Genomic DNA, 19,720 nt, shown 5'->3' with positions numbered 1-19,720 from the left:
CTTTAATTTTTTGTATTGCAGAAATTTTTGAATGTAAACAAAAATAAAGAGAATTATATACCCATCACTCTGCTTCAACAATTGTGTTTTGGGGCACCTGAGTAGCTCAGTCAGTTAAGCGTCCGGCTCTCGATTTCGGCTCCGGTCATGATTTCAGGGTCGTAAGATCCAGCCCCGCATTGGGCTCCATGCTGGGCATAGATCCTGCTTATGATTCTCTCTCTCCCTCTCCCTTTGCCCCTCCCTGCATCCCACTTGTGCATGCTCTCTCTCTCTCTAAAAAACAAAAAACAATTTTGTTTTGTCTATCCCCCCTCAATTTGAGGAATGGAGTAGGTTATTTTAAAGAAAATCCAAGATATTGTCATTTCATCCATAGGTACTCTACATCTCTAACATATAAGGATAATGCATTTACACACTTGACAAAATTAAGAATAATTTCTTAATACCTTGTAAAAATCCCAATTTCTCTGCCTCAAAAATCTCTTTTAGTGTGTATTTGTTAGACTCATAATTCAAACAAGACTCATAAAATTGCATAGTTTGTCTTTTAAAGTCTCTATAATAGCAGTTCTTCCAACTCCACGCCACTCTATATGGTTAACACCATTGACTTGTTGGAGAAAGCAGGCCATTTATCCAGTATAATGTACCACATTATGGATTTGGTTGACATGCCTGCTGGTGTCATTTAATTCGATCTTTTATCTATATTTCCCCTAAACTGGTAGGTATATCTAGAGGCTTGATTGGATTCAGCCTACTTCACATACACTTCACCGTTACTGTGTACTTCCTACAGTGTCTCACGGAAGCGATCCTTAAAACGCACCAAACAGTGGGACCTGTTTATATGCCAAATATAGAACATAATAGGTTCATATTCTGGACCTACTAGAAATCACATCCTCAAATTAAACAATATATACCCTCTCTTTTTGGTTTTACTTCTGTGGATGGATCTGTATCCATGCAGTAACTAACTACGTGCAGCTATTTCCTTGAACCTTGAACAAGAGGAACAGTAGAAGTCAGACCAGTTTAGTGGGCATTCCCCTCACTGAAGAAAGGATGTCCTACAGGTAAGGATAAACATTTCCAGTTTGCAAGGGAAGGTGAGAAGGGAAAGCTAAATCATGCTTGGAGATTACAATGATTTGCTGATAGTTACTATCAATGAAACATATTGCTTAAGGGAAGTTAGAAATCATCAGGCTCCTTTGGGATAGGTGCTACAGGGAAAGTATAAATTTGAGAAGAGGGAATAAGGATAAGGTAGTAGGGCAGCAACTTAAAATTGATTGGTTTCATTAGCTTTCTAAGGCTGCTGTAACAAACTCTCAAGACCTAGGTGGTTTGGGGAGCCTGGGTGGCTCAGTCGGTTAGGTGTCCGACTCTTGATTTCAGCTCAGGTCATGATCTCAGGGTCATGAGATCAAGCCCTGCATTGGGCTCCATGCTGGGTGTGGAACCTACTTAAGATTTTCTCTCTCTCTCTGCCTCTGCCTCTCCTCTTTCACTTGCATGTGTGAGCACTCTCTAGCTCTCTCTGTCTCTCTCAAAAACACCCCCCCAAAACAAGAAAACCTAGGTGGTTTAAAACAAGAGAAATTTATTCTCTTACAGTTCTGGAGGTTAGAAGTTTGAAATCAAGGAGGTGTCAGGGCCCTGCTTCTTCCAAAGACTCCAGAGAAGAATCCATTCCATGTTTCTCTCCTCACTTCTGTTAACAACCTCAGTCCTCAGTGTACCTTGGCTAGTAGCTGCATCATTCAGACCTCCACCTCCATCTTTATGTCATCTTCTTCCCTGTGTGTCTGTGTCCAATTTCCCTTTTCTTATAAGGACACCAACTGTTGGATTTAGGGCCCATCCTAACTCAATAGGACTTCATCCTAACTTGATTACATCTGTAAAAACCCTATTTCCAAATAAAGTCACATTCACAAGTTCCCGGTGGACATGAATTTTTGAAGGACCCTACCCAACCTGATACAATGGTCAAAAACCTCTCCGTGAGAAGGTGATATTTGAGCAACTAAAGTGGTTAGAGAGCTAAACAGCCATGAATCTGGAGAAAGACAGTCCAGGCAAAGAGTAGCCAAATGTGAAAGTCTGAGATGCGAACGGAGCTGGTGTGTGAAGTGGGTGAGGGGAAGATCAGTAACAGCAACAGTGACAAAGGTAATGGGGTGGAGGGCAGAGCAGCACAGCCTTGGAAGCCATTTCTAAGGACGATGGCTTTGACTCTGATGGAGATAGGAATTATCGAAGGCTTCTAAACGAAAGTGTGATATTATTGGACATTTTCATGAGAACCGCTACCTGCTATATTGACTAGACTGTGTGAGAGATAAGGGCAGAAGCACTTAGAGGTTAATTTCAATGACCCATGGGAGAAATATGATGTTGGTTTGGACCACACTAGTAGCAGTGGAAGTAGTTAGAAGCTATCAGATAATAAGAATAACACATAAAAATGGTCCAGAGTTTTCCCCATTAATACTTCTCTCTTTTATTATCAAGTGTTTTGTGACCTGTTCGTATTCATTCCCGGAGGATGGAGGCAAGCACCAGAAGTTTAAGAAATTGGTCTTATAAGAAAATCTTAAAATGAGAAGAATTGAGCATTTCCTTTTTCCTGCAGTTCACATCGATAGCTACCATAGGGCCTGCTATGTACCAAGAATTTGTTATTTTACATCCATTCCTGTATCGTTTAATCCTCGAAATAAGCCTGCGCTACATGCCTTGTTTTCCATTTCACACGTAAGAAATGGAAAGTTTAGAGAAGTTAAGCAGTTTGTCCAATCATATGAATAGTTAAGGACAGAACCGGGATTCTAATTTATGTTTGCTGAATCTCGATCCCATGTGATTCTCATTGTACTACAGGGTGAATCAGGAAAACAAAGTAATTATTCTATTTAAGTATCTAATCATTGTGGTCCAGATCTTTAAACACCATGTTCCAGAGAGACTTTACTTGGTGTTCTTCATTTGTAGGTAGTTGATTAATCAATTTGACTGATTATTATTGACCAGGAATATTGTGAAAAGAGACCCTTCCATAGTCAACATATTAGGAAAGAACATGGCAGTCTATACCTTATCATGGAGCTGAATGTGCAAATCTCTTTCCATCTCCACATTCAATGACATCACGTGATGCCTTGAAATAAGCCATGCCAGTGTAGTTACTCCATGGAAATCAGCAAGCACAGTAAATCAGAGCTTTTTTATTCAGAGACCTGGTTTACCAAAAAACTATTGCCTATAACTCAAATTCAATCACAACAAAATATAAAGGTGTGTGTGTGTGTGAGAGAGAGAGAGAGAGACAGAGGTGAGAGAGAGAGAGGGAGGGAGAAAGAGAGGGAGAGAGGAGGGAAAGAGAAAGAGAGATGAGACAGTGTTATCAAATTACTGAGTGTAGTTAATGTCTAACATTAGTTTAAAAACTGCCTCAATATAAACCAAAATAACGAATGTGTCCACTGGACAGATAAACACATTTAAAGTTTATGATTACACATTTCCTGGTTGGTCTCGGCAACAGGACTTTAGGACTTAAGCATTTTCAGCAACAACTGCACAGTTCTGGACCGGTTTTTCATCCATCCAAACCCACACCCAGCCTAGCCTTCCCAGGTGGTGTTTCTTCAGCAAACACACTTTTGGTGAGCTCAGTTCTTCCACGGAAGACTGAAGCGACAGCAATCCGGGGAGAGGCCCGCTGATGGGTTTCAGGAGCTTTGGCTTCTCTCCCAACAGAAGCTGGTGATGAGGTTTCTTTCCCTGAGCTGGCCTGAGAAATGTTCTTTTACCAAAGATAGATTGAGGAGGAGAATCCGTCTCAATGTTAACCAGAATAACTATGCTTTCCCTGTCATGGGGCGGGGGTGGGGGTGGGGGATCAGGGTAGCTCCATTTAGAGGGAGTGACAATGTCTGAAAGCCAGGTAGAAATTGTTTCAAGGATTATTGGTTATTTGGGATCATCCCCACAATTTGTATCTTTCACCAGTATTTCTCCTAAAAAAATAGTGGCTTATCTATTGAACCAACACACACATGTGCCCACCCCCACACACAAACACATAAATTCACATACATCTGCTACCACCTCTACTTCTACCCAATCTTCCTCTCTCTTTTTTTTAAGATTTATTTATTTATTTGGGAGAGAGAGAGAGTGGGGAGGGGCAGAGGGAGAGGGAGAGAGAAACTTTAGTGGACTCTTCACCTGACATGGGACTTGATCTCAAGACCCTGATATCACAACCTGAGTGGAAACCAAGAGTCGGATGCTTAACTGATGGCACCACCCAGGGACCCCTACCCAATCTCTCTTAAAACGTTCCTCAGAGAAACATTCTTTTTCAGCAGCTCTTCGCTCCTGTGCTCAGCTGTAGTGTAGACTTCCCATTTTCTCTCTCTCAGGGCCAGACCCAGGGTCAGGACAGAACTTTCTCCTTATGGTCAAAGTCTAGACACCAGGGACAGACGTCCTGGAAAGGGTGCTGAGGTCATGATCAAAGCCAGAAAAATGAGTCCAAATGAGTCCATTGATCCCGGGAGGGCAGGAGAACATCAGGAGCTGAGGTACAAGGCCAAAGTGGGACAGAGAAGGACAAGGCGTCCGGAGGCAGGGCCGTCACAGGAACAAGCAGGAAGAATACCATCAGCGGGCATTCCAAAGCTGTGTTGGAGAGTTAATGTCACTTACAGCCTTTTTGTTTCTTTATAAAATTCTAATCAGAGTCAGCATTGCATGGGGGTAAAGTCACAAACCCTGGAAACAGACTACCTGGATTTGAAGCCTGGCTCTGTCCTTTACTAATTCTGTGACTTTAATCAGTTTCCATAGTTTCTTCATCTGTAAAATGGAGGTAATAATAGGTTTTAACTCACAGCACTGTTGTGAGGGTTAAATAAATTAATATCTATAAAGTGCTTAGAAGAACATCTGTATAAAAAGATGTTAAACAAAACAATATTTGCCCAAGCCTTAAGAAAAAAATTACCAGTTTTACTGGTAATAAATAAAATAAATGTATTTATTCTTCTTCCTTCTCTCAGAGGAAACCATCATCTTGAATTTGTGATTTGTCATTCTTTTTTTTTTCTTAAAGATTTATTTATTTATTTGAGAGAGAGAGGGAGCAGGGGGAGGGGCAGAGGGAGAGAGAGAGAGACAGACAGAATCTCAAGCAGACTCCCCGCTGAGCATGGAGCCTGACGCAGGGCTCAATCCCAGGGCCCTGAGATCATGACCGGAGCTGAAATCAAGAATCAGATGCTCAGTTGACTGAACCATCCAGGTGCCCCTGTGATTTATCATTCTTGCACATCTTTATATTCATTTGTATGAATAGTTGTATCTCTCAGTATAATTTTATTTTTCATATTTGAAGCCATATATAAATGGCATCATGCTTGCTGTATTCATCTGTAATTTGGTCTTCTTACTCAATTCATCTGTGTTGATATAAGCAGTTCTGGGTCATACATTCATGTCATTCCTGTTATTGTTAGAGTATTCCCAGTGAATACATGCACCACAATTTATTTGTCTGTTCTCCTGTTGATGGACACTTAAGTTGTTTCTAATTTTTGCTATCGTAAGCATTCTGAGGCATATTTCTTGGGACATACATGGGAGTTCCTCTAAGCTGACTTAGAAGTGAAATCTCTGAGGTTTAGGGTAAGCTTATTTTCAAATGTACTTAATATTTTAAAAATTATTCTTTTAAGATAATCAGACAAATTCACATTATCATCAGTGCTCTACCATGTGCTAACTGCTGCTTGAAGTCCTTTAGACAGATGAACTTATTCAATCTTCAGAATGGCACTATGAAGGAAATGCTATTATTTCCCTCACTTTATAGAAGAGAAATTCAGTAGCTTTCCTCAGATCACACAGCTGGTAAGCTATGGAGCTCGGATTCACACTTGGAGACATACTTGTTCCAGAGTCGTGCTAACTGCAAAGTAGGATATAATAAAAAGTCAAAATATTCTGACCAAAAAGCATCACAAGGCAAATAAAAAGATTTCATTGAAGGAGCTAAGGTCTCATTAAATCCAGTATTTCCTCATCTTAACTAATTACATGGGCATAGATAGACCTTATTTCCAAATAAGGCCTAGTCTGAGGTTCCATGTGGACAGGAATCTTGGGGAGGAGAGACGCTGTTCAACCCAGCACAGGATCCCCTTCTACATCTGTGGCCCAAGAGAGGAGGCTACTCTACTTCCCACAGGACAAGTCTTTGGATATTTGGAAAGAGCTCTGCTATTCATAGATCTTTCTCCCTATCCCACCTCATATGCCCAAGGAGTCTCTTGCCTTCGCCACACATGCTCAATTCAGTCAGGTCACACTGGCAGAGCCCCCAGTAGTTCTCAGTTCCCAGGAAATTCCCTCACTGTCCAAGGGACCCTGTTCTGGGTGTCCTTCCATTTGCCAGCATCTCCTGCAGATGAAGGAGTATCCACAACTCAACAATAGATACTCTTTTCCAGGTGTGGACAGATCCAGACAGCATACAGTGAACCCTAAGAGTTGCCAGTAACCTCTATAATACTGTTTGGGCCCTGATTGCATGAGCCATACCTTCTAGATCATTCAGGAGAGCTGAGTAATAGTTCTAGCTCTGTCCCTAGCTCTATAAACAGAAGCAAATCAAAGTTTCTACACTTACATTTCTTAACCTTTAGGAAAAGTAATACTTGCCCTAACCTGTTTGACAATAATGTTGTGAGGATAAATATCAGATTGGTACAAAAGACTCAGATAAAATCCTCAGATAAAAATGGATGGGAAGAATGTGGCTGTGCACCCATAGCACAATGGAATGTAACCTTGTTTTATGGCACTGGGTCCTTTAATAATCCAGTGAAATCTACAGTTCCCTGCCTCTGAAAAAGCACATAAGCATGGGCACACACACATATAAGCTTCCAAATAACTGGGGAGTTAAATTACCCTGGAGTCCAGACACGGATTCTCCCCCTTCTCTAATTAAGAAGTGATTTTGAGCCTGAGCGTTAAGTGACTACGGAAAATAGTATTCCTTCCTGATTCCCAGATGGCCGTTCTGGTTTAGAACTGAGGCTGTTTGGCCAGCCTCAGCCCAGCACGTGGCCGTAGTTGGAGCAGAGTAGAAATATTTTTGGATTGAATTCAGTGTCTGTGGACAGCGAGGCACCTTCTCGGTAGTAGCAATAGAGCTCCAAAGTACAAGAGGTTGGGCTTCAGTCCCCCTTTTCCAATTTTCTGTCTTTCCCCCCTTTTAATGTCCCCATTTCAGCAGAAATTGACTCAGCTCTCTTTGAAAGGATGAAATTGATCCATTACAGTGATCCTCACGAATCTGCTAGAAAATCAGCGTCCAGGACTGTTCCACATGAGAAGTCAGCCTTAAGAAAGTCCACCACAGCCACAGGAGCATAGTTACCTAACACATGATTTACTAGACAGTATTTCTTCTCTTGGTGATAGAAATAATTTAGGACAAGAACACCTTTCTAGTAATGTATTTTTTCCATAATTTAAACATAATTTACAGTATTCATATAGTCTCAAATTCTTCAAACTCTTCTCATTGAATATGATTTCCTTTGTTTTCTACCAAAAACCAAAACAAAAATCGAAGACAGGGAATGCCCATTTGATAGATGAGGAAACTGAGCCCTTGAGAAGTTAGGCCACTTGCCCTAAATCTTGCAGTTAGTAAGAGATGGAGCCAGGACTTTCACCCAGATCTGATCCTAAATCCCACTTTCCTTTGCTATATCATAAAAGTAAACATGTACATAATACCCAATTTCAGTTTTCCAATGGCCCCTTTGAAGCCAAGGTCTAGTATGACTTCAGGGATAGTAGAGGATCATCCCAGGAGCTGGAAGTCACATAATTCTTCTCTCTTTCTGGGTAACCTTAAGCTGGGTGCATGGTGGAGTTGACAATTGCCTCCAACTGATCACAAATAGGAAAAAGATCTGTCCCTATTCTTACTGATGACTGAGATCTCTTTAACAAAGACGGGTGCCTTTTGTGCCTCAGTAAGACACAGGATTGGAAATGCAAATATCTGTGTATAGGTCAGTGCAAATGGCTGATATCAGATCTTTCTCTGAAAACAAGTCTTGACAGGGGAGAGGGTAGGGAGAGAGTCACCATCAAAGCCAGGACACTGCCTGAAGCTGCAGAGAGCCAATGGGAGAGAAAAATCAATGTCTAAAGACCAATGGCACCTGCCTCCTATCATCCTTGAGCTGCTCCCTCCCCACTGAGCTCTTCTCACTCAGAGAAAAACAGAATGAGTATGCTCTTGACTGCAGGAGAACTCAGTGTTTCCCAAAGTGCGGTCCCCAGGACTACAGCATCTGAATCACCCAGAAGTGCTGGTTAAGCACATAGATTCCCAGGCACTTCACGCCCCCCTCCCCCACCTACACACCTTTCCAGTCTCAGGCTGGGGCCAGGAATTCGCCCTTATAGCAAGCTCCCAGAATGTCTGCTGTGAGCATGAATGTTTGAGAACTATTGTTCTAGCGGCCGAATTAGATCATGAGAACACTGATGAATACTCACTTTTGAACGATCTTGAGGAAAACACCTCAGTGAAAGCTATTTTATGGATTTCTTTTATAACTCTTCTCTTCCCTTATCTTAAAATCAATTGGTGTATTTTTTTAAAAATTATGCAAGCCTGTGCATATACCATTTCAATTAGATACACAAATACAATCTCTATATATCTGCATACAGAATATTTTAATTTCTTTTCCTTTTTTGTACAGCTCTTACCCCCTTCCCTCTCCTGTCTATTCTCATCTCCATGAGGTTCCCAGTAATCTCTAGTCTCCCTTATAATTATGCACACACACTCACACACACACACACACACACACTCAAACTTATATGGATAGGTGTTGCTTTTCATATTACCAAAACAGAACCATATTTTACATGTTTTTCTGTATCTGGTTTTTCTCAAGAATCTATCCCTAGAAATCCTTCCATATTACAAGGCTTAACTCTAATTTATTCTTTTAAATGATTGCATATGATTTCACAGTGCAGATGAATCATAACTTATTCAATCATTCTCCTATTGACAGACAAAATTTATTCCCAGGTTCCTACTCTACGGACAATGCAGTGATTAGCATTTTTGCTTTATTTCTAGGGATAGATTCTTATTCATAAGATATAGAACTATGTAAGTGTTGGCTACAATAATAATTAATATTGATATTTTGTAGGTTTATATGTATTTTTATTTTTAACCACTCTTTTCAAATTGCTTTCCAAATAAGATGTTTTAACCAGTAGTTCATATGAGTATTCTTTTTCCCCTTTACAACTTCTCATTATAAAAGTTTGTATTGGTAGCAAAATGCAATTACTTATATAAATTTTTCATATTGAATTTTTAAATGTCCTTCACTTTAAATATCCCAATTTTCGAAGTACCGTTTGAGTTTTACTAATACACATCACTAGCAAATAGTAAGTATTGAGTTCTGAGGTGCTTTGCAGGTGTAACCAACAAAACAAAAGAAAAACAGGCTGCCTTCAATAAGACTACCCTCCAAATATTTTAGATAGATGGATTAGATAGATAGGAAAAACCTCCAATATTTGTCATGCCTTGCCAACAGCCAAATCCGATAGGGTCAGTTTTTCTGTGTCTGTAAATATGGTAAGTCAAGATCAAAGAACATTTTCTGGAACAAGAGCTATTTTCTTCATTTATTTTTATGACACTGAGGAGGAAGAAGAAAAGCTGCGACCTTGCTAGATCCACAAACTTGAACCAGTCCTTGTTTGATGAGAACATCTGGAAGTGTCCAGCAAGGCATCAAGGTGCACAGAAGAGTCCCCTAGGACCACATCCAAAGTGCCCTTTACAGTTCATGGGAAATGGCAGGATTCAGAATGGGATGTTTAAGGGAGACAGGAGCTGTAGGGAGGAGGACAGAAGAAGGGCTGGAGAAGGGAGAGAGAACACTTTAGGTCTGTGAGCTAAAGGGGGGAAAACCAGCTTAATTGTGGAAGAAAAGACACACACATAGGATAGCTCGCACAGGCAGAGTTGCTGTGGAAGCACATTCCAGGAAAATCTTAAGAGATTACTTTAATAATAAACCATGCATTCTTCAGCAAACCATCACGGGATTAACTACCCTTTTCCTAGGCTGGGAACACAGTCGTCAGTTTTTTTTGTTTTTTTTTTTTTGTTTTTTTTTCCTTCCTCACAGGCAGGTTTTGTGCAAGAGAAAGTCATGCAAGGACCATAGTTTTTCAAACATTGCATTGAATTTTCCTCACCTTAATGTGCTAAACATTAATTTCAATGGTGATAAGAAAAGACCGCTTAGGCAGGGTTAATGTCTGGGTGGGCTTGGGTGTGATTCTCCAACTGCAACGATGTTCACTTTAGACCTTCGAAAAGTGAACGACTTCTATGGGACAGGAAACTGTGTTCCATCAGAGATAAAAAGAGTTAAATTTCTTTTCATGCTCCTTTTTTTTTTTTACTGTGAGCAGGACACTGAATTACTGCCAGAAGCAATATCAGCACCCTAGAGATATAAAAACACTCTTCAAATCAGAGTTCTCCGCTGTCGACTCTTAAGATTTCTGTGTAAAATGACAGAGCTGTCTATTTTAAGCTGTATGTGTGAGCCCACTGCTCATAAATGGACTGTTTTCATCAAAGTCTTCTCTTGAAACTCCAGCTCATTGCAGATGAAATCATTTTCTTCCTCTGGCTCCTTAGATATATCCCTTCCATGTGGTAGAGCAAACATATGTTAACATTTCTAGTAACAGTCTTTTGATTAAAAAATAAATAGGTTTGGGTGGTCACTTCTGAGTTGAGAAAATATTACCTATTGAGGTTAAAAGAGAAACCCCTTTTTTTTTCCCCCAAATTGCCAATGCCTCTATTTGCCTGAACTCAGCTGTCATTTGTCCAGCTTCTCAGCCTTTGGAAGTGCAACTATCCTTCTGGACTCCTGGGTCTTAGAAATAAAGCAGTATGTCCTAAAATGTACCAGAATTAAAGTTCTCTGCATAAATGTTATAAATACTGTCCTAAGATTAAAGTCTACATACCTCTTATCATTCACAGGCAGTCTTTTTTTTTTTTTTTTGATAATAGCAAATTACCTCAGAGGAACATTGAAAACTGTCAGCACCACCGTCCCCAGCCCAGCACCCTCAGGTGTGAGGGGATGAGACAGGTGGCAGAAATCGGAGAGGTGGCACTCTCCCTGTCACGGGGTTGTGCTACTCTGCGCCCCCGGCTCCCGGGCAGTCCCAAGCCTGACCTACTTGAGAGCAGGGACTGCCACTCACACTGAGCTGCCCCAAATTACACAGCGGCTTTGCAGTTGGGCTAGGCTTGGGACCACAAAATGCATCCTTGGTGTCCCGTGAGCCTGATTTGAACCCTCCGTTTCCAGAGGTAAAATGCAAATCCGCTGTGTGTTGCTTACTCAATAAAATCAATAACCCCTTCTCATCCAAGTCATAATTTGGCATGTTCACATTTAGTACACACTGTCTCCAACTTCAAAAAAAAAAAAAAAAAATAACAGGAACATAGACATGCTTTTCACAAAATAATTTCAAAATTCTTTAAAAGTGACAGAGTTTCTGGGGATATTGTACAATCGTTCATGATTTTAAAATATGGAGAAAATGAATTCCCAGTTTGTGAAGGTTCACGAAGCTATGCTATGGAGTGCCTTCTGCTGAGCCCTGCGTGTCAATATTTTCAAATATTTTATTTCTCATGTTGCCTATTTCTCCTAGAGGTGGAGGGAACACTGTGGAAATCAGTGTACACAGTCATGTTGTGTGTCTACACACGGATGTACACACCGGAAGGGAAGTCAGTACATAATCTTTGTACCAGAGGCACGGCTTATTTAGATAGGTTATATAGGGGTGAACGTTTTTGTTTACATCGATTTCAGAGTATTGTTTTATATCTGTCTCTCAGGATTTTATTTCGTCCATAAATACAGTATGTTTTACATGTACACACACAGAGTTCCCACCAAGTTAAGTGCACCCGCATCAGCAATGCCTGCAAAGGGGCAATCCCGCTTTCCACTGGAGAAACAGCAGATCCGAGCTGGGATCCGTTGCCTCTTGCCAGGAAAGTCAGGAGTAAAGGCAGCCCTTTGTTCCGAGGGCCCCAACGGGTTAGGATGACTTTCGTGTGCCACATCACTGAAGTGGCAATCCAGGGAAGGAATTTGTGAAATGAAGGTCGGGTGGATCCCACCCCTTTCCTGCGGAGTTTCCCTTTCCTGTCCTTATTTGCCCCCTCCCCTGTCCCGCGTCCCCAGCTCGCGGCGGCCGGAGCTCCGACCGGCACCCTCCCTCGTCCCTCCTCCGCGGGGCCGGCGGGCGGGGTGGGGGGGAACCCGGCCCTGCGATCGCCCCCCGCTGGCGGGGCTCGCGAGCGAGGGGAGCCGGGCGCTCTGCGTGGCTGCGGCTCGGGTTAATAAACAGTTAAGTTTGGAAGACTCAGCAGACACGTTGAGGGGGAGTTACCAAGCCCAGGCAGCAAAAACATCCCGGCGCATTCCTGGGGAGTCCTCGGCTGCCAGCATCTGATTAGAACCATATCTCGCCGGGAGTGGCCGCGCGGCTCCGAGGCTCCCCGGCCGGCGGCTATTTAAGCGCGGCCCGCCGAGTCGGCTGCGCGGCAGCCTGGAGGCTCGGCAGCGGGAAGTCATGCTCGCTTCGCGGAGGCGCTAGCTAGCCGTGAGTCGCTTTCCCGTCCTTCCTCCCCTTGGCTCCATTTTTCGCCATCTCCTCCCCTCTTGGCTTTTTCCCCCTTGGGGTGCAGCGCAGGGACCGGGGGGGGGGGCGAATCTTAGGAGACTGTACTTGGGGAAACCGCGGTTTTGTGGCCTGACATCCGAGGAATGCTTCCAGGGACTGCATTTACCTCTGGGGTCGGGCGGCAGATGTCCAGCTTGTGACATTTCACAAGCGCCTCCCTTTGTGTGTGTGTGTGTGTGTGTGTGTGTGTGTGCGCGCGCGCGCGCGCGCACGCTTGTTTAAAAGCTCTGCGGGCGACCCTGGTAGGACGCTGGTGTGGCTGCTGACCGCCTAATTAACTCCTCCAGGGGTGTTTATTTTTGCCGTGTGACAAAGGCTGGGGACCCGGTTTGTGCCCCTGAGAAGCTTTTTTCCTGGTGACTGACAACATGTGGCATGAAAATGTGAACTTGTCTTACGCTCGCATTCTTAAGAAAGTATCTGCCCAAGAGACTGAACAAACTTGTCTTAAATCCCTGGAGCGTTTAAAAGGTGTTGGCCTGCTCGCTCTAAACTGGGTGGAAAGATTAAGTGAGAATTCTAGAAAAGGGGGGAAAAAATGAATGGGTTAAAACCATGGAGCCCCAGTCAGCATAGCGGTTTTCATAGCATAGAGCTGACTCTGTTATTCGTCTCTGCTTCCTTTCCTCTTGCTTGACTCAATTCCTAGCCTGGAATTCGGTCCCCCGTCAATGTCAGCAGGGAGCTGTTTGAGTCCAAAGGGAAATTTAACTGGATTAAAAGCACTTAAAGAATCTGGATGTTATCTCCACGCCCTTAACCACCCTCCCCCCGCCCCACCTTTTCCTCTTTCTTTTTAGTTTGTGTTTGGAAGGAAGACAGGCACTCTTGTAAAATGAGAAGAGCAGCAATAAGCTTCCAGACACATGGAAAGACTTAAAAATTATGGAGGGGAGACTTCATGAATAGTAAATGTTGTTATTACACTCTAAAGTGACTTAATGAAAAAAATTTCTGGCCCTAATCAGGCAAAGCAGGGGAGTGGGGGAGAAGGAGGTAAGACAGAACTAACTCAAACAGAAGTAATGGTTGAAGAAAGAAGGCAGCTACAAAAATGCCTTCAAAATGTCTGATAAGGCTCTCGGAATGGCTTTGATGGGATATAGAATTGATCTTCCTTACAGGCTTGAGGTTAGCTCCCCGCACAGGAGCATCTACTGGCTGTTGGGGAGGGAGGAACTAGCTGGGAATGGGGGAGCATTGCAGCTACCAAATGGCTTATCTCCCTGGTCTATGACAACTCCATGCGTGCTTCTTACACCCACAGTCAGACCATGATTAGGCTACTTTTCTCCTGGCCTGGTGCCCCTCCCACCCCGGGTTCTGTCTCTCTCTCCTTGAAGGGAAACAGGCCTCAATGACACCGTAGGAAAGTTTATTGTCTTGAGAATTCAGAAGCATTTGGGACTGAGCTCTCTTTAACCTTTGGGGGAAGGACCTTTTCGGTGAAGCAATAAACAGTGCCACACTTCATACAACACGGAGTGTGCGATGTGGACAGTCTGCTGGAGAAAGCACGGAGGAGCTCTAGTAGCCTTTTCCAATGTGTATTTCCGGGACTGATTACTTCTTCTAAATTCCTCATCAGTCTGCCCCTAAGGCAGACTGGATTCTTTTTCCTGTTGGTGAATAACTTAACTTCCCCTTTCCCTGCCCACTCTTTGCTCTGTCCCTTCTTATCCAAACAACTGCCCTGGAAACCAGTTCTTCGTTAAGCTATACCCTCCTACACGTTTTTACTGGATGGCCAGAACCAATTGATCTTAGTGGAATGTCCTCCGCCTTTGAATCATGACACCTATCTTTTTTTTTTTTAAATTTAGTTTATTCATTTGAGACACAGAGATACAGAGAGAGAGAGAGCATGAGCAGGGAGAGAGGCAGAGGGAGAGGGAGAAGCAGGCTCGATCCCAGGATCCTGGGATCATGACCTGAGCCGAAGGCAGACGCTTAACCGACTGAGCCACCCAGGCTCCCCCATGACACCTATCTTGTTGGCATTCTGGTCTTGGACACAATTGGATCTTCATCTGAGGATGTTAGGAGAGGGAAGGGAGCCGTGCATGGCACTTGTTAAAACCCTTATCTAATCTTTTGAGGGAGAGTCTGCATTTCCACTCAAGACTTTTGAGAGTTTTAGATTCAACTAAAAGTCCAAATTCCTGTGCATTAGGTTTATCTCTTGTCTTACTCAAAAGGTTGACTGGATCTTAGTCACCTTGTTTGGATTGAGGGAATTGCTTTTAAGACACTTGTTGGCATGAAGGTGGTACAGGGACTTCTAGAAACTTCTGACCAGATGGTTGGAGGTGATATTTATTGGCCTGCTTGGCCATGCCTCAGTTATCTGAAGATTGAGAGAGCAGGAAGACATATGCCTTGCTGGGTGTCTCCTGGCCAGCAGGAGGCTTTGTGGATACATGGGCTCTCGGTGGCACAGCAAGTATATGCTGCTTCATTTCTGATTCTACAGTGAGCCTAAGCTTGCTACCATTGATATTTTTTATCTGAATGGTTTTGAAGGCATCATGTGTTTCTCTCCCTCAATCTTTCCTGCCTTGGAGATTTAATTGATGCTTTTCTCAAAGACAAGTGAAGATGCTGAAACGCTCGAGCAGGCTGCTGAAGACTGAGCTCTCCCATGTGGCCACTTGCCCTCATGGGCATCAGAACATGCCTCCCCCCATGGAAAGGCTTGAGAGCAGATTGGCGGGGGAGTGTCCCTTAACAGACCGAACATGTCAGGTTTTCTGTCCTCCTCAAGGAATCAAAACGAGACATACACTGGCAATAAGAAACACCTGAGTAATAGGATGTGGTATTTTTTTTTTTAAAGATTTTATTTATTTATTCATGAGAGACAGAGAGAGAGAGAGAGAGAGAGGCAGAGGGAGAAGCAGGCTCCCAAGGAGCAGGGAGCCCAATGCGGGACTCGATCCCAGGACCCCGAGATCATGACCTGAGCTGAAGGCAGACGCTTAACCATCTGAGCCACCCAGGTGTCCCTAGGATGTGGTATTTTAAAATTCTCCCCGGTGCTGCGTGTACTTCTAAAGTTGAAGCCACGCCACTGAATTGCACAGAGGTGGGCCAAAGTCCCTTCTAGGTGAGCTAGCTGCAACAGCAGTTCGGTGTGCTTCACAGACCCCTCACTCACGGTAACGTAGCCTGACTGCATTGTGGGAATCAGAGAGGGGGCCATCAGTCTCCTCTTCTACAAAAACCATGCTCATTTTTGATGAAGGGAACAGGTGATGCCGAGGATGGACACAAAGGGCTAGAATTCGTGCCAGTTTCTGCCTCCCACCCGGGACAACCAGGTAGTGGGGTGAGTCCTACCGCCTTGACTCAAATCCCAGCTAGACCACTGTTGCTTATGTGACCTCGGGCAAATTGCGTAACCCCTCTGTTCTTAAGCTTCCTTATCTGGAGAGAATAAGAGTACCTAGCCCAAGTTTGTTGGGGAGATTGTTAATCTAATATGCTTAGAATACTCTGTTCTCTCTGACCTAGAAATGTAGGTGTTTTGTTTTATTTTTGCCCCCTGAACAACTGAATTATGTGTCTTTGTGAAAACTGAAGGCAGAGTTGAGAATTTCTTCATCAAAATTGGGCACTGCTCATCTACCTGAAAACTGCTACTCATTCAAGCACTTAGTATTAACAACGCCAGGGTGTTTGCTGTGCTCACGCTAGAACAGACAAGGAGTTACTCTGTGTTCTCTGCCTGGAAGCCTGGAGTTTGCTCTGGTCAAGCTGACCTCCTCTGGGCTCACTGAAGTCTCCACCCCCTCTCCGCCGCTCTACCGAGTGGGAGCCATTCTTCCCCAAGTCAGCATTATAGTAGAAGGAAGTGGGAAAGGAGGGACCACCCATACTAAACTGAGTGACTGGGCTAGAAATAAAGTCTTCCAAGTGCGTGCGGCCCCGTCCTATGCTTGCCCACGTAGCTGGGCAGGTTGCCATGGTTACTCCCCTTCCCGCATCCTTCTACACTGGAAGGAAGCCTGCCACTCTAGGGTGAGCAAAATCTGAACAAATTGCTTCCTGATCTAAAAATGGAAGTTACTTTTTTATTGAGGTAGAATCTCCTGTCTACCTACCTCATCCTTTTCCTCTTCTCAACTTATTTTAATCTTAACACTTAATTGTCTAACTCTTGCTATTTCTTAGAACATGAAGGCTTATGAAATTTCAGGAACATAGAAGCTATTACCTCAATATTAAAGAAGCCTGGCAGTTTGTCTCTGCTACTGTAACTTATACCAGCTAGCTAGAGGCAAGTGACCTTTAATTGCCTTAAACCAGTAAGAATTCTGAGTGAACCCAGCAGGCTGAGTGTTCAGCTGTAAGGAAGTTACCAGAATGTATGGTGATTAACATAACAATAAAAAGTTAAAAAAAAAAAAGAATGCAGGAGTCCTGTCACTTAAATTTTCAGGTAACCACAGAGTAAGGGAGCAGGTAGAATAGAACAATCCTGGAAAAGTGAGATTTAAAACACTGTTCAGGGGCGCCTGGGTGGCGTCTGCCTTCAGCTCAGGTCATGATCCCAGAGTCTTGGGATGGAGCCCCGCATTGGGGTCCCTTGCTTCTCCCTCTCCCTCTTCCCCTGCTTGTGTTTCCTCTCTCGCTGTGTCTCTCTCTGTCAAATAAATAAATAAAATCTTTAAAAAAAAATACTGTTCAACCTGGAATAAATTTGGGGGAGGGATATGTGGTTTCACATATTCTCTGGGTAAAAAGCTACCCTATTTCTCCCTGATGGACAGTGTTTCTCTGAAATAGACTGAAATCTTTATGTGACAGATGAAACACATAAGCTCTCATTTCACAATCAAATTCATTCAGTCTTTCAAGACTGGACACTTAGTTACTTTCAGGTGTATTTCACAGCTAGAGAGAATTCATCTAAAATAGTGGTTCTCAGAGTGTGGTCCCCAGACTAGCAACACTGGCATCATCTGGGAACTTGTTAGAAATGCAAATTCTTGGTCCCCATCCCAGATCCACTGAGCCAAACTCCAGCAGTGGGGCTCATCCAGCTGTATTTCAACAAGCCCTCCACATGATCTAAGAGTAGCTTTCACAATTCATTTGTTTTATAATTCAGTTGTTCAGTGGAAAGCATAACAAAATACGTACGTTCCTACAGTCATGGAAATAATAAAGCAAAGCATTTAAACATAGTTCAGTTTAACTGGATCTTAGGATGCAAAAGATGAAAAAGCACAGACCTTGACATTTTTCCTACTACCTCAAGTATTGTTTTCTTGATCCAAGGAAAACCGATATACTCCTTATTTTGTATTATCACCTTACTTCCAAATCCTTTCTCCTCTTTTGGGTTTTTTAAGAGCTTAATTAATCTCCATTTATTAGGAGACTGTCCCAGTTACTTCTTTTAAAAAAGATTCTAGTAAACTAGAACCCATGAACCAGATGGTTTTCTCTAACCTATAAAACTTTTTATTTTGTTTTTCATGCAAAGCCCAGAGTGCAGATGAAGCCTTCTCCCTATTGGTAAATGAATCTACTACACTTGGTTCTTATAGAGCTTTATGGTTTATAAAGTACCATTCCATTCTCCCATTTATCTTTCACTTTAAATAACTGAAGATGGAAAAATATCTCCATTTCTTAGCTCAAACATGATCATTACATATCAGCTTGCTCAAGGTCATGTCATTAGATGGGAGAGCCAGGATTCAAGCATGAATCTTTATGATTTGAATCTTGGTGTTTATCTGAATATTTAGTAAGTACCTATTATGTGGATTATGTTGCTAGCCTGGCAATGGAAGAACGCCTAGTGAGTGGAATCTAGAAGAAAGTCTACATCACGTGAAACAAAGAATGTAGACTCTGGACCTGCATTGGGATGACAGCTGTGCCATTTCTTAGGCATGCTGCTCAATGTCCCTGACCCTTAATTGCCTCACGCACCTTGCAAAACAGTCCTAAGAATGGCTGATGTTAATCAGAGACTGATGTTTAGCAGAGATCACACCTTAGACTGAAAAATACAAGGGTGTGATCCAGAATTAGAGAATTGGAATTCTGGTTTCGAGGAGGTGACATAGGTTAGTGGTTAAGAGCTTAGACTCTTACCTGCAAATGACTGTGTCCACAACTCACTTTGCCATTTAAGACAAGAGATACTGTGTCTGAGCTTCATTTTCTCCATCAGTAAAACGAGTTGCCTCCAAGTTAAAGTTAAGGGTGAGGGGCGCCTGGGTGGCTCAGTCGTTAAGCGTCTGCCTTCGGCTCAGGTCATGATCCCAGGGTCCTGGGATCGAGCCCCGCATCGGGCTCCCTGCTCCGTGGGAAGCCTGCTTCTCCCTCTCCCACTCCCCCTGCTTGTGTTCCCTCTCTCGCTGTGTCTCTCTCTGTCAAATAAATAAATAAAACCTTTAAAAAATAAAATAAAATAAAGTTAAGGGTGAAACCATAAAAAAATGCTTTCTCTTTCTCAGAGCTGCTCCTTCAGAAATGCACCTGCTTTAGAACTACAATTCTCAATGTAACAATTAGTCTGATATTTGGAAAAGGCTCTTGCTTTAATTGTTTGTGAGCTTTCAGCAAGCTGAAATCTAGAGAGGAACACATTTCAGCTGAAAAATTAGAAGACCTTTTTTCTTGCACACCTTGAAACTATTAAATGTGAGGGTCAAGCAGGAGAATGTGGCAATGCTTCATAAACCAGTACAGGCCCACAAATATTAACTCTTAAAGTACCACTTAAATCTCATCTGGGCAGGACAATTCAGTCCTCCTAAGATCTAGAGTTAATCCCTACTCAAAGAACTGGAAAGTGATGAAAGCTTCACTAAAT

At 42.9% G+C, this 19,720-nt stretch overlaps 1 protein-coding gene across 4 annotated transcripts in view; it reads left to right on the top strand.

Annotated features, from left to right (window-relative positions):
• DAB2 (DAB adaptor protein 2) overlaps nt 1-19,720 on the top strand; it is a 157,323-nt gene that overhangs the window by 95,424 nt on the left and 42,179 nt on the right. For 3 of the 4 annotated variants that reach the window (XM_032415263.1, XM_032415259.1, XM_032415260.1), the window contains exon 1: nt 12,399-12,804. The exons of the other annotated variant lie outside the window; for it this stretch is intronic. The gene's annotated coding sequence lies outside the window, so the exon portion shown is untranslated. Of the gene's footprint in view, nt 1-12,398; nt 12,805-19,720 lie in introns of those variants that run through there. 4 annotated transcript variants of the gene reach the window in all.

This window comes from Phoca vitulina, unplaced genomic scaffold, assembly GCF_004348235.1.
Source record: "Phoca vitulina isolate PV1807 unplaced genomic scaffold, GSC_HSeal_1.0 scaffold17, whole genome shotgun sequence".
NCBI classification, from domain to species: Eukaryota; Metazoa; Chordata; class Mammalia; order Carnivora; family Phocidae; genus Phoca; species Phoca vitulina.
This window is presented reverse-complemented; position numbering and strand designations above follow the sequence as displayed.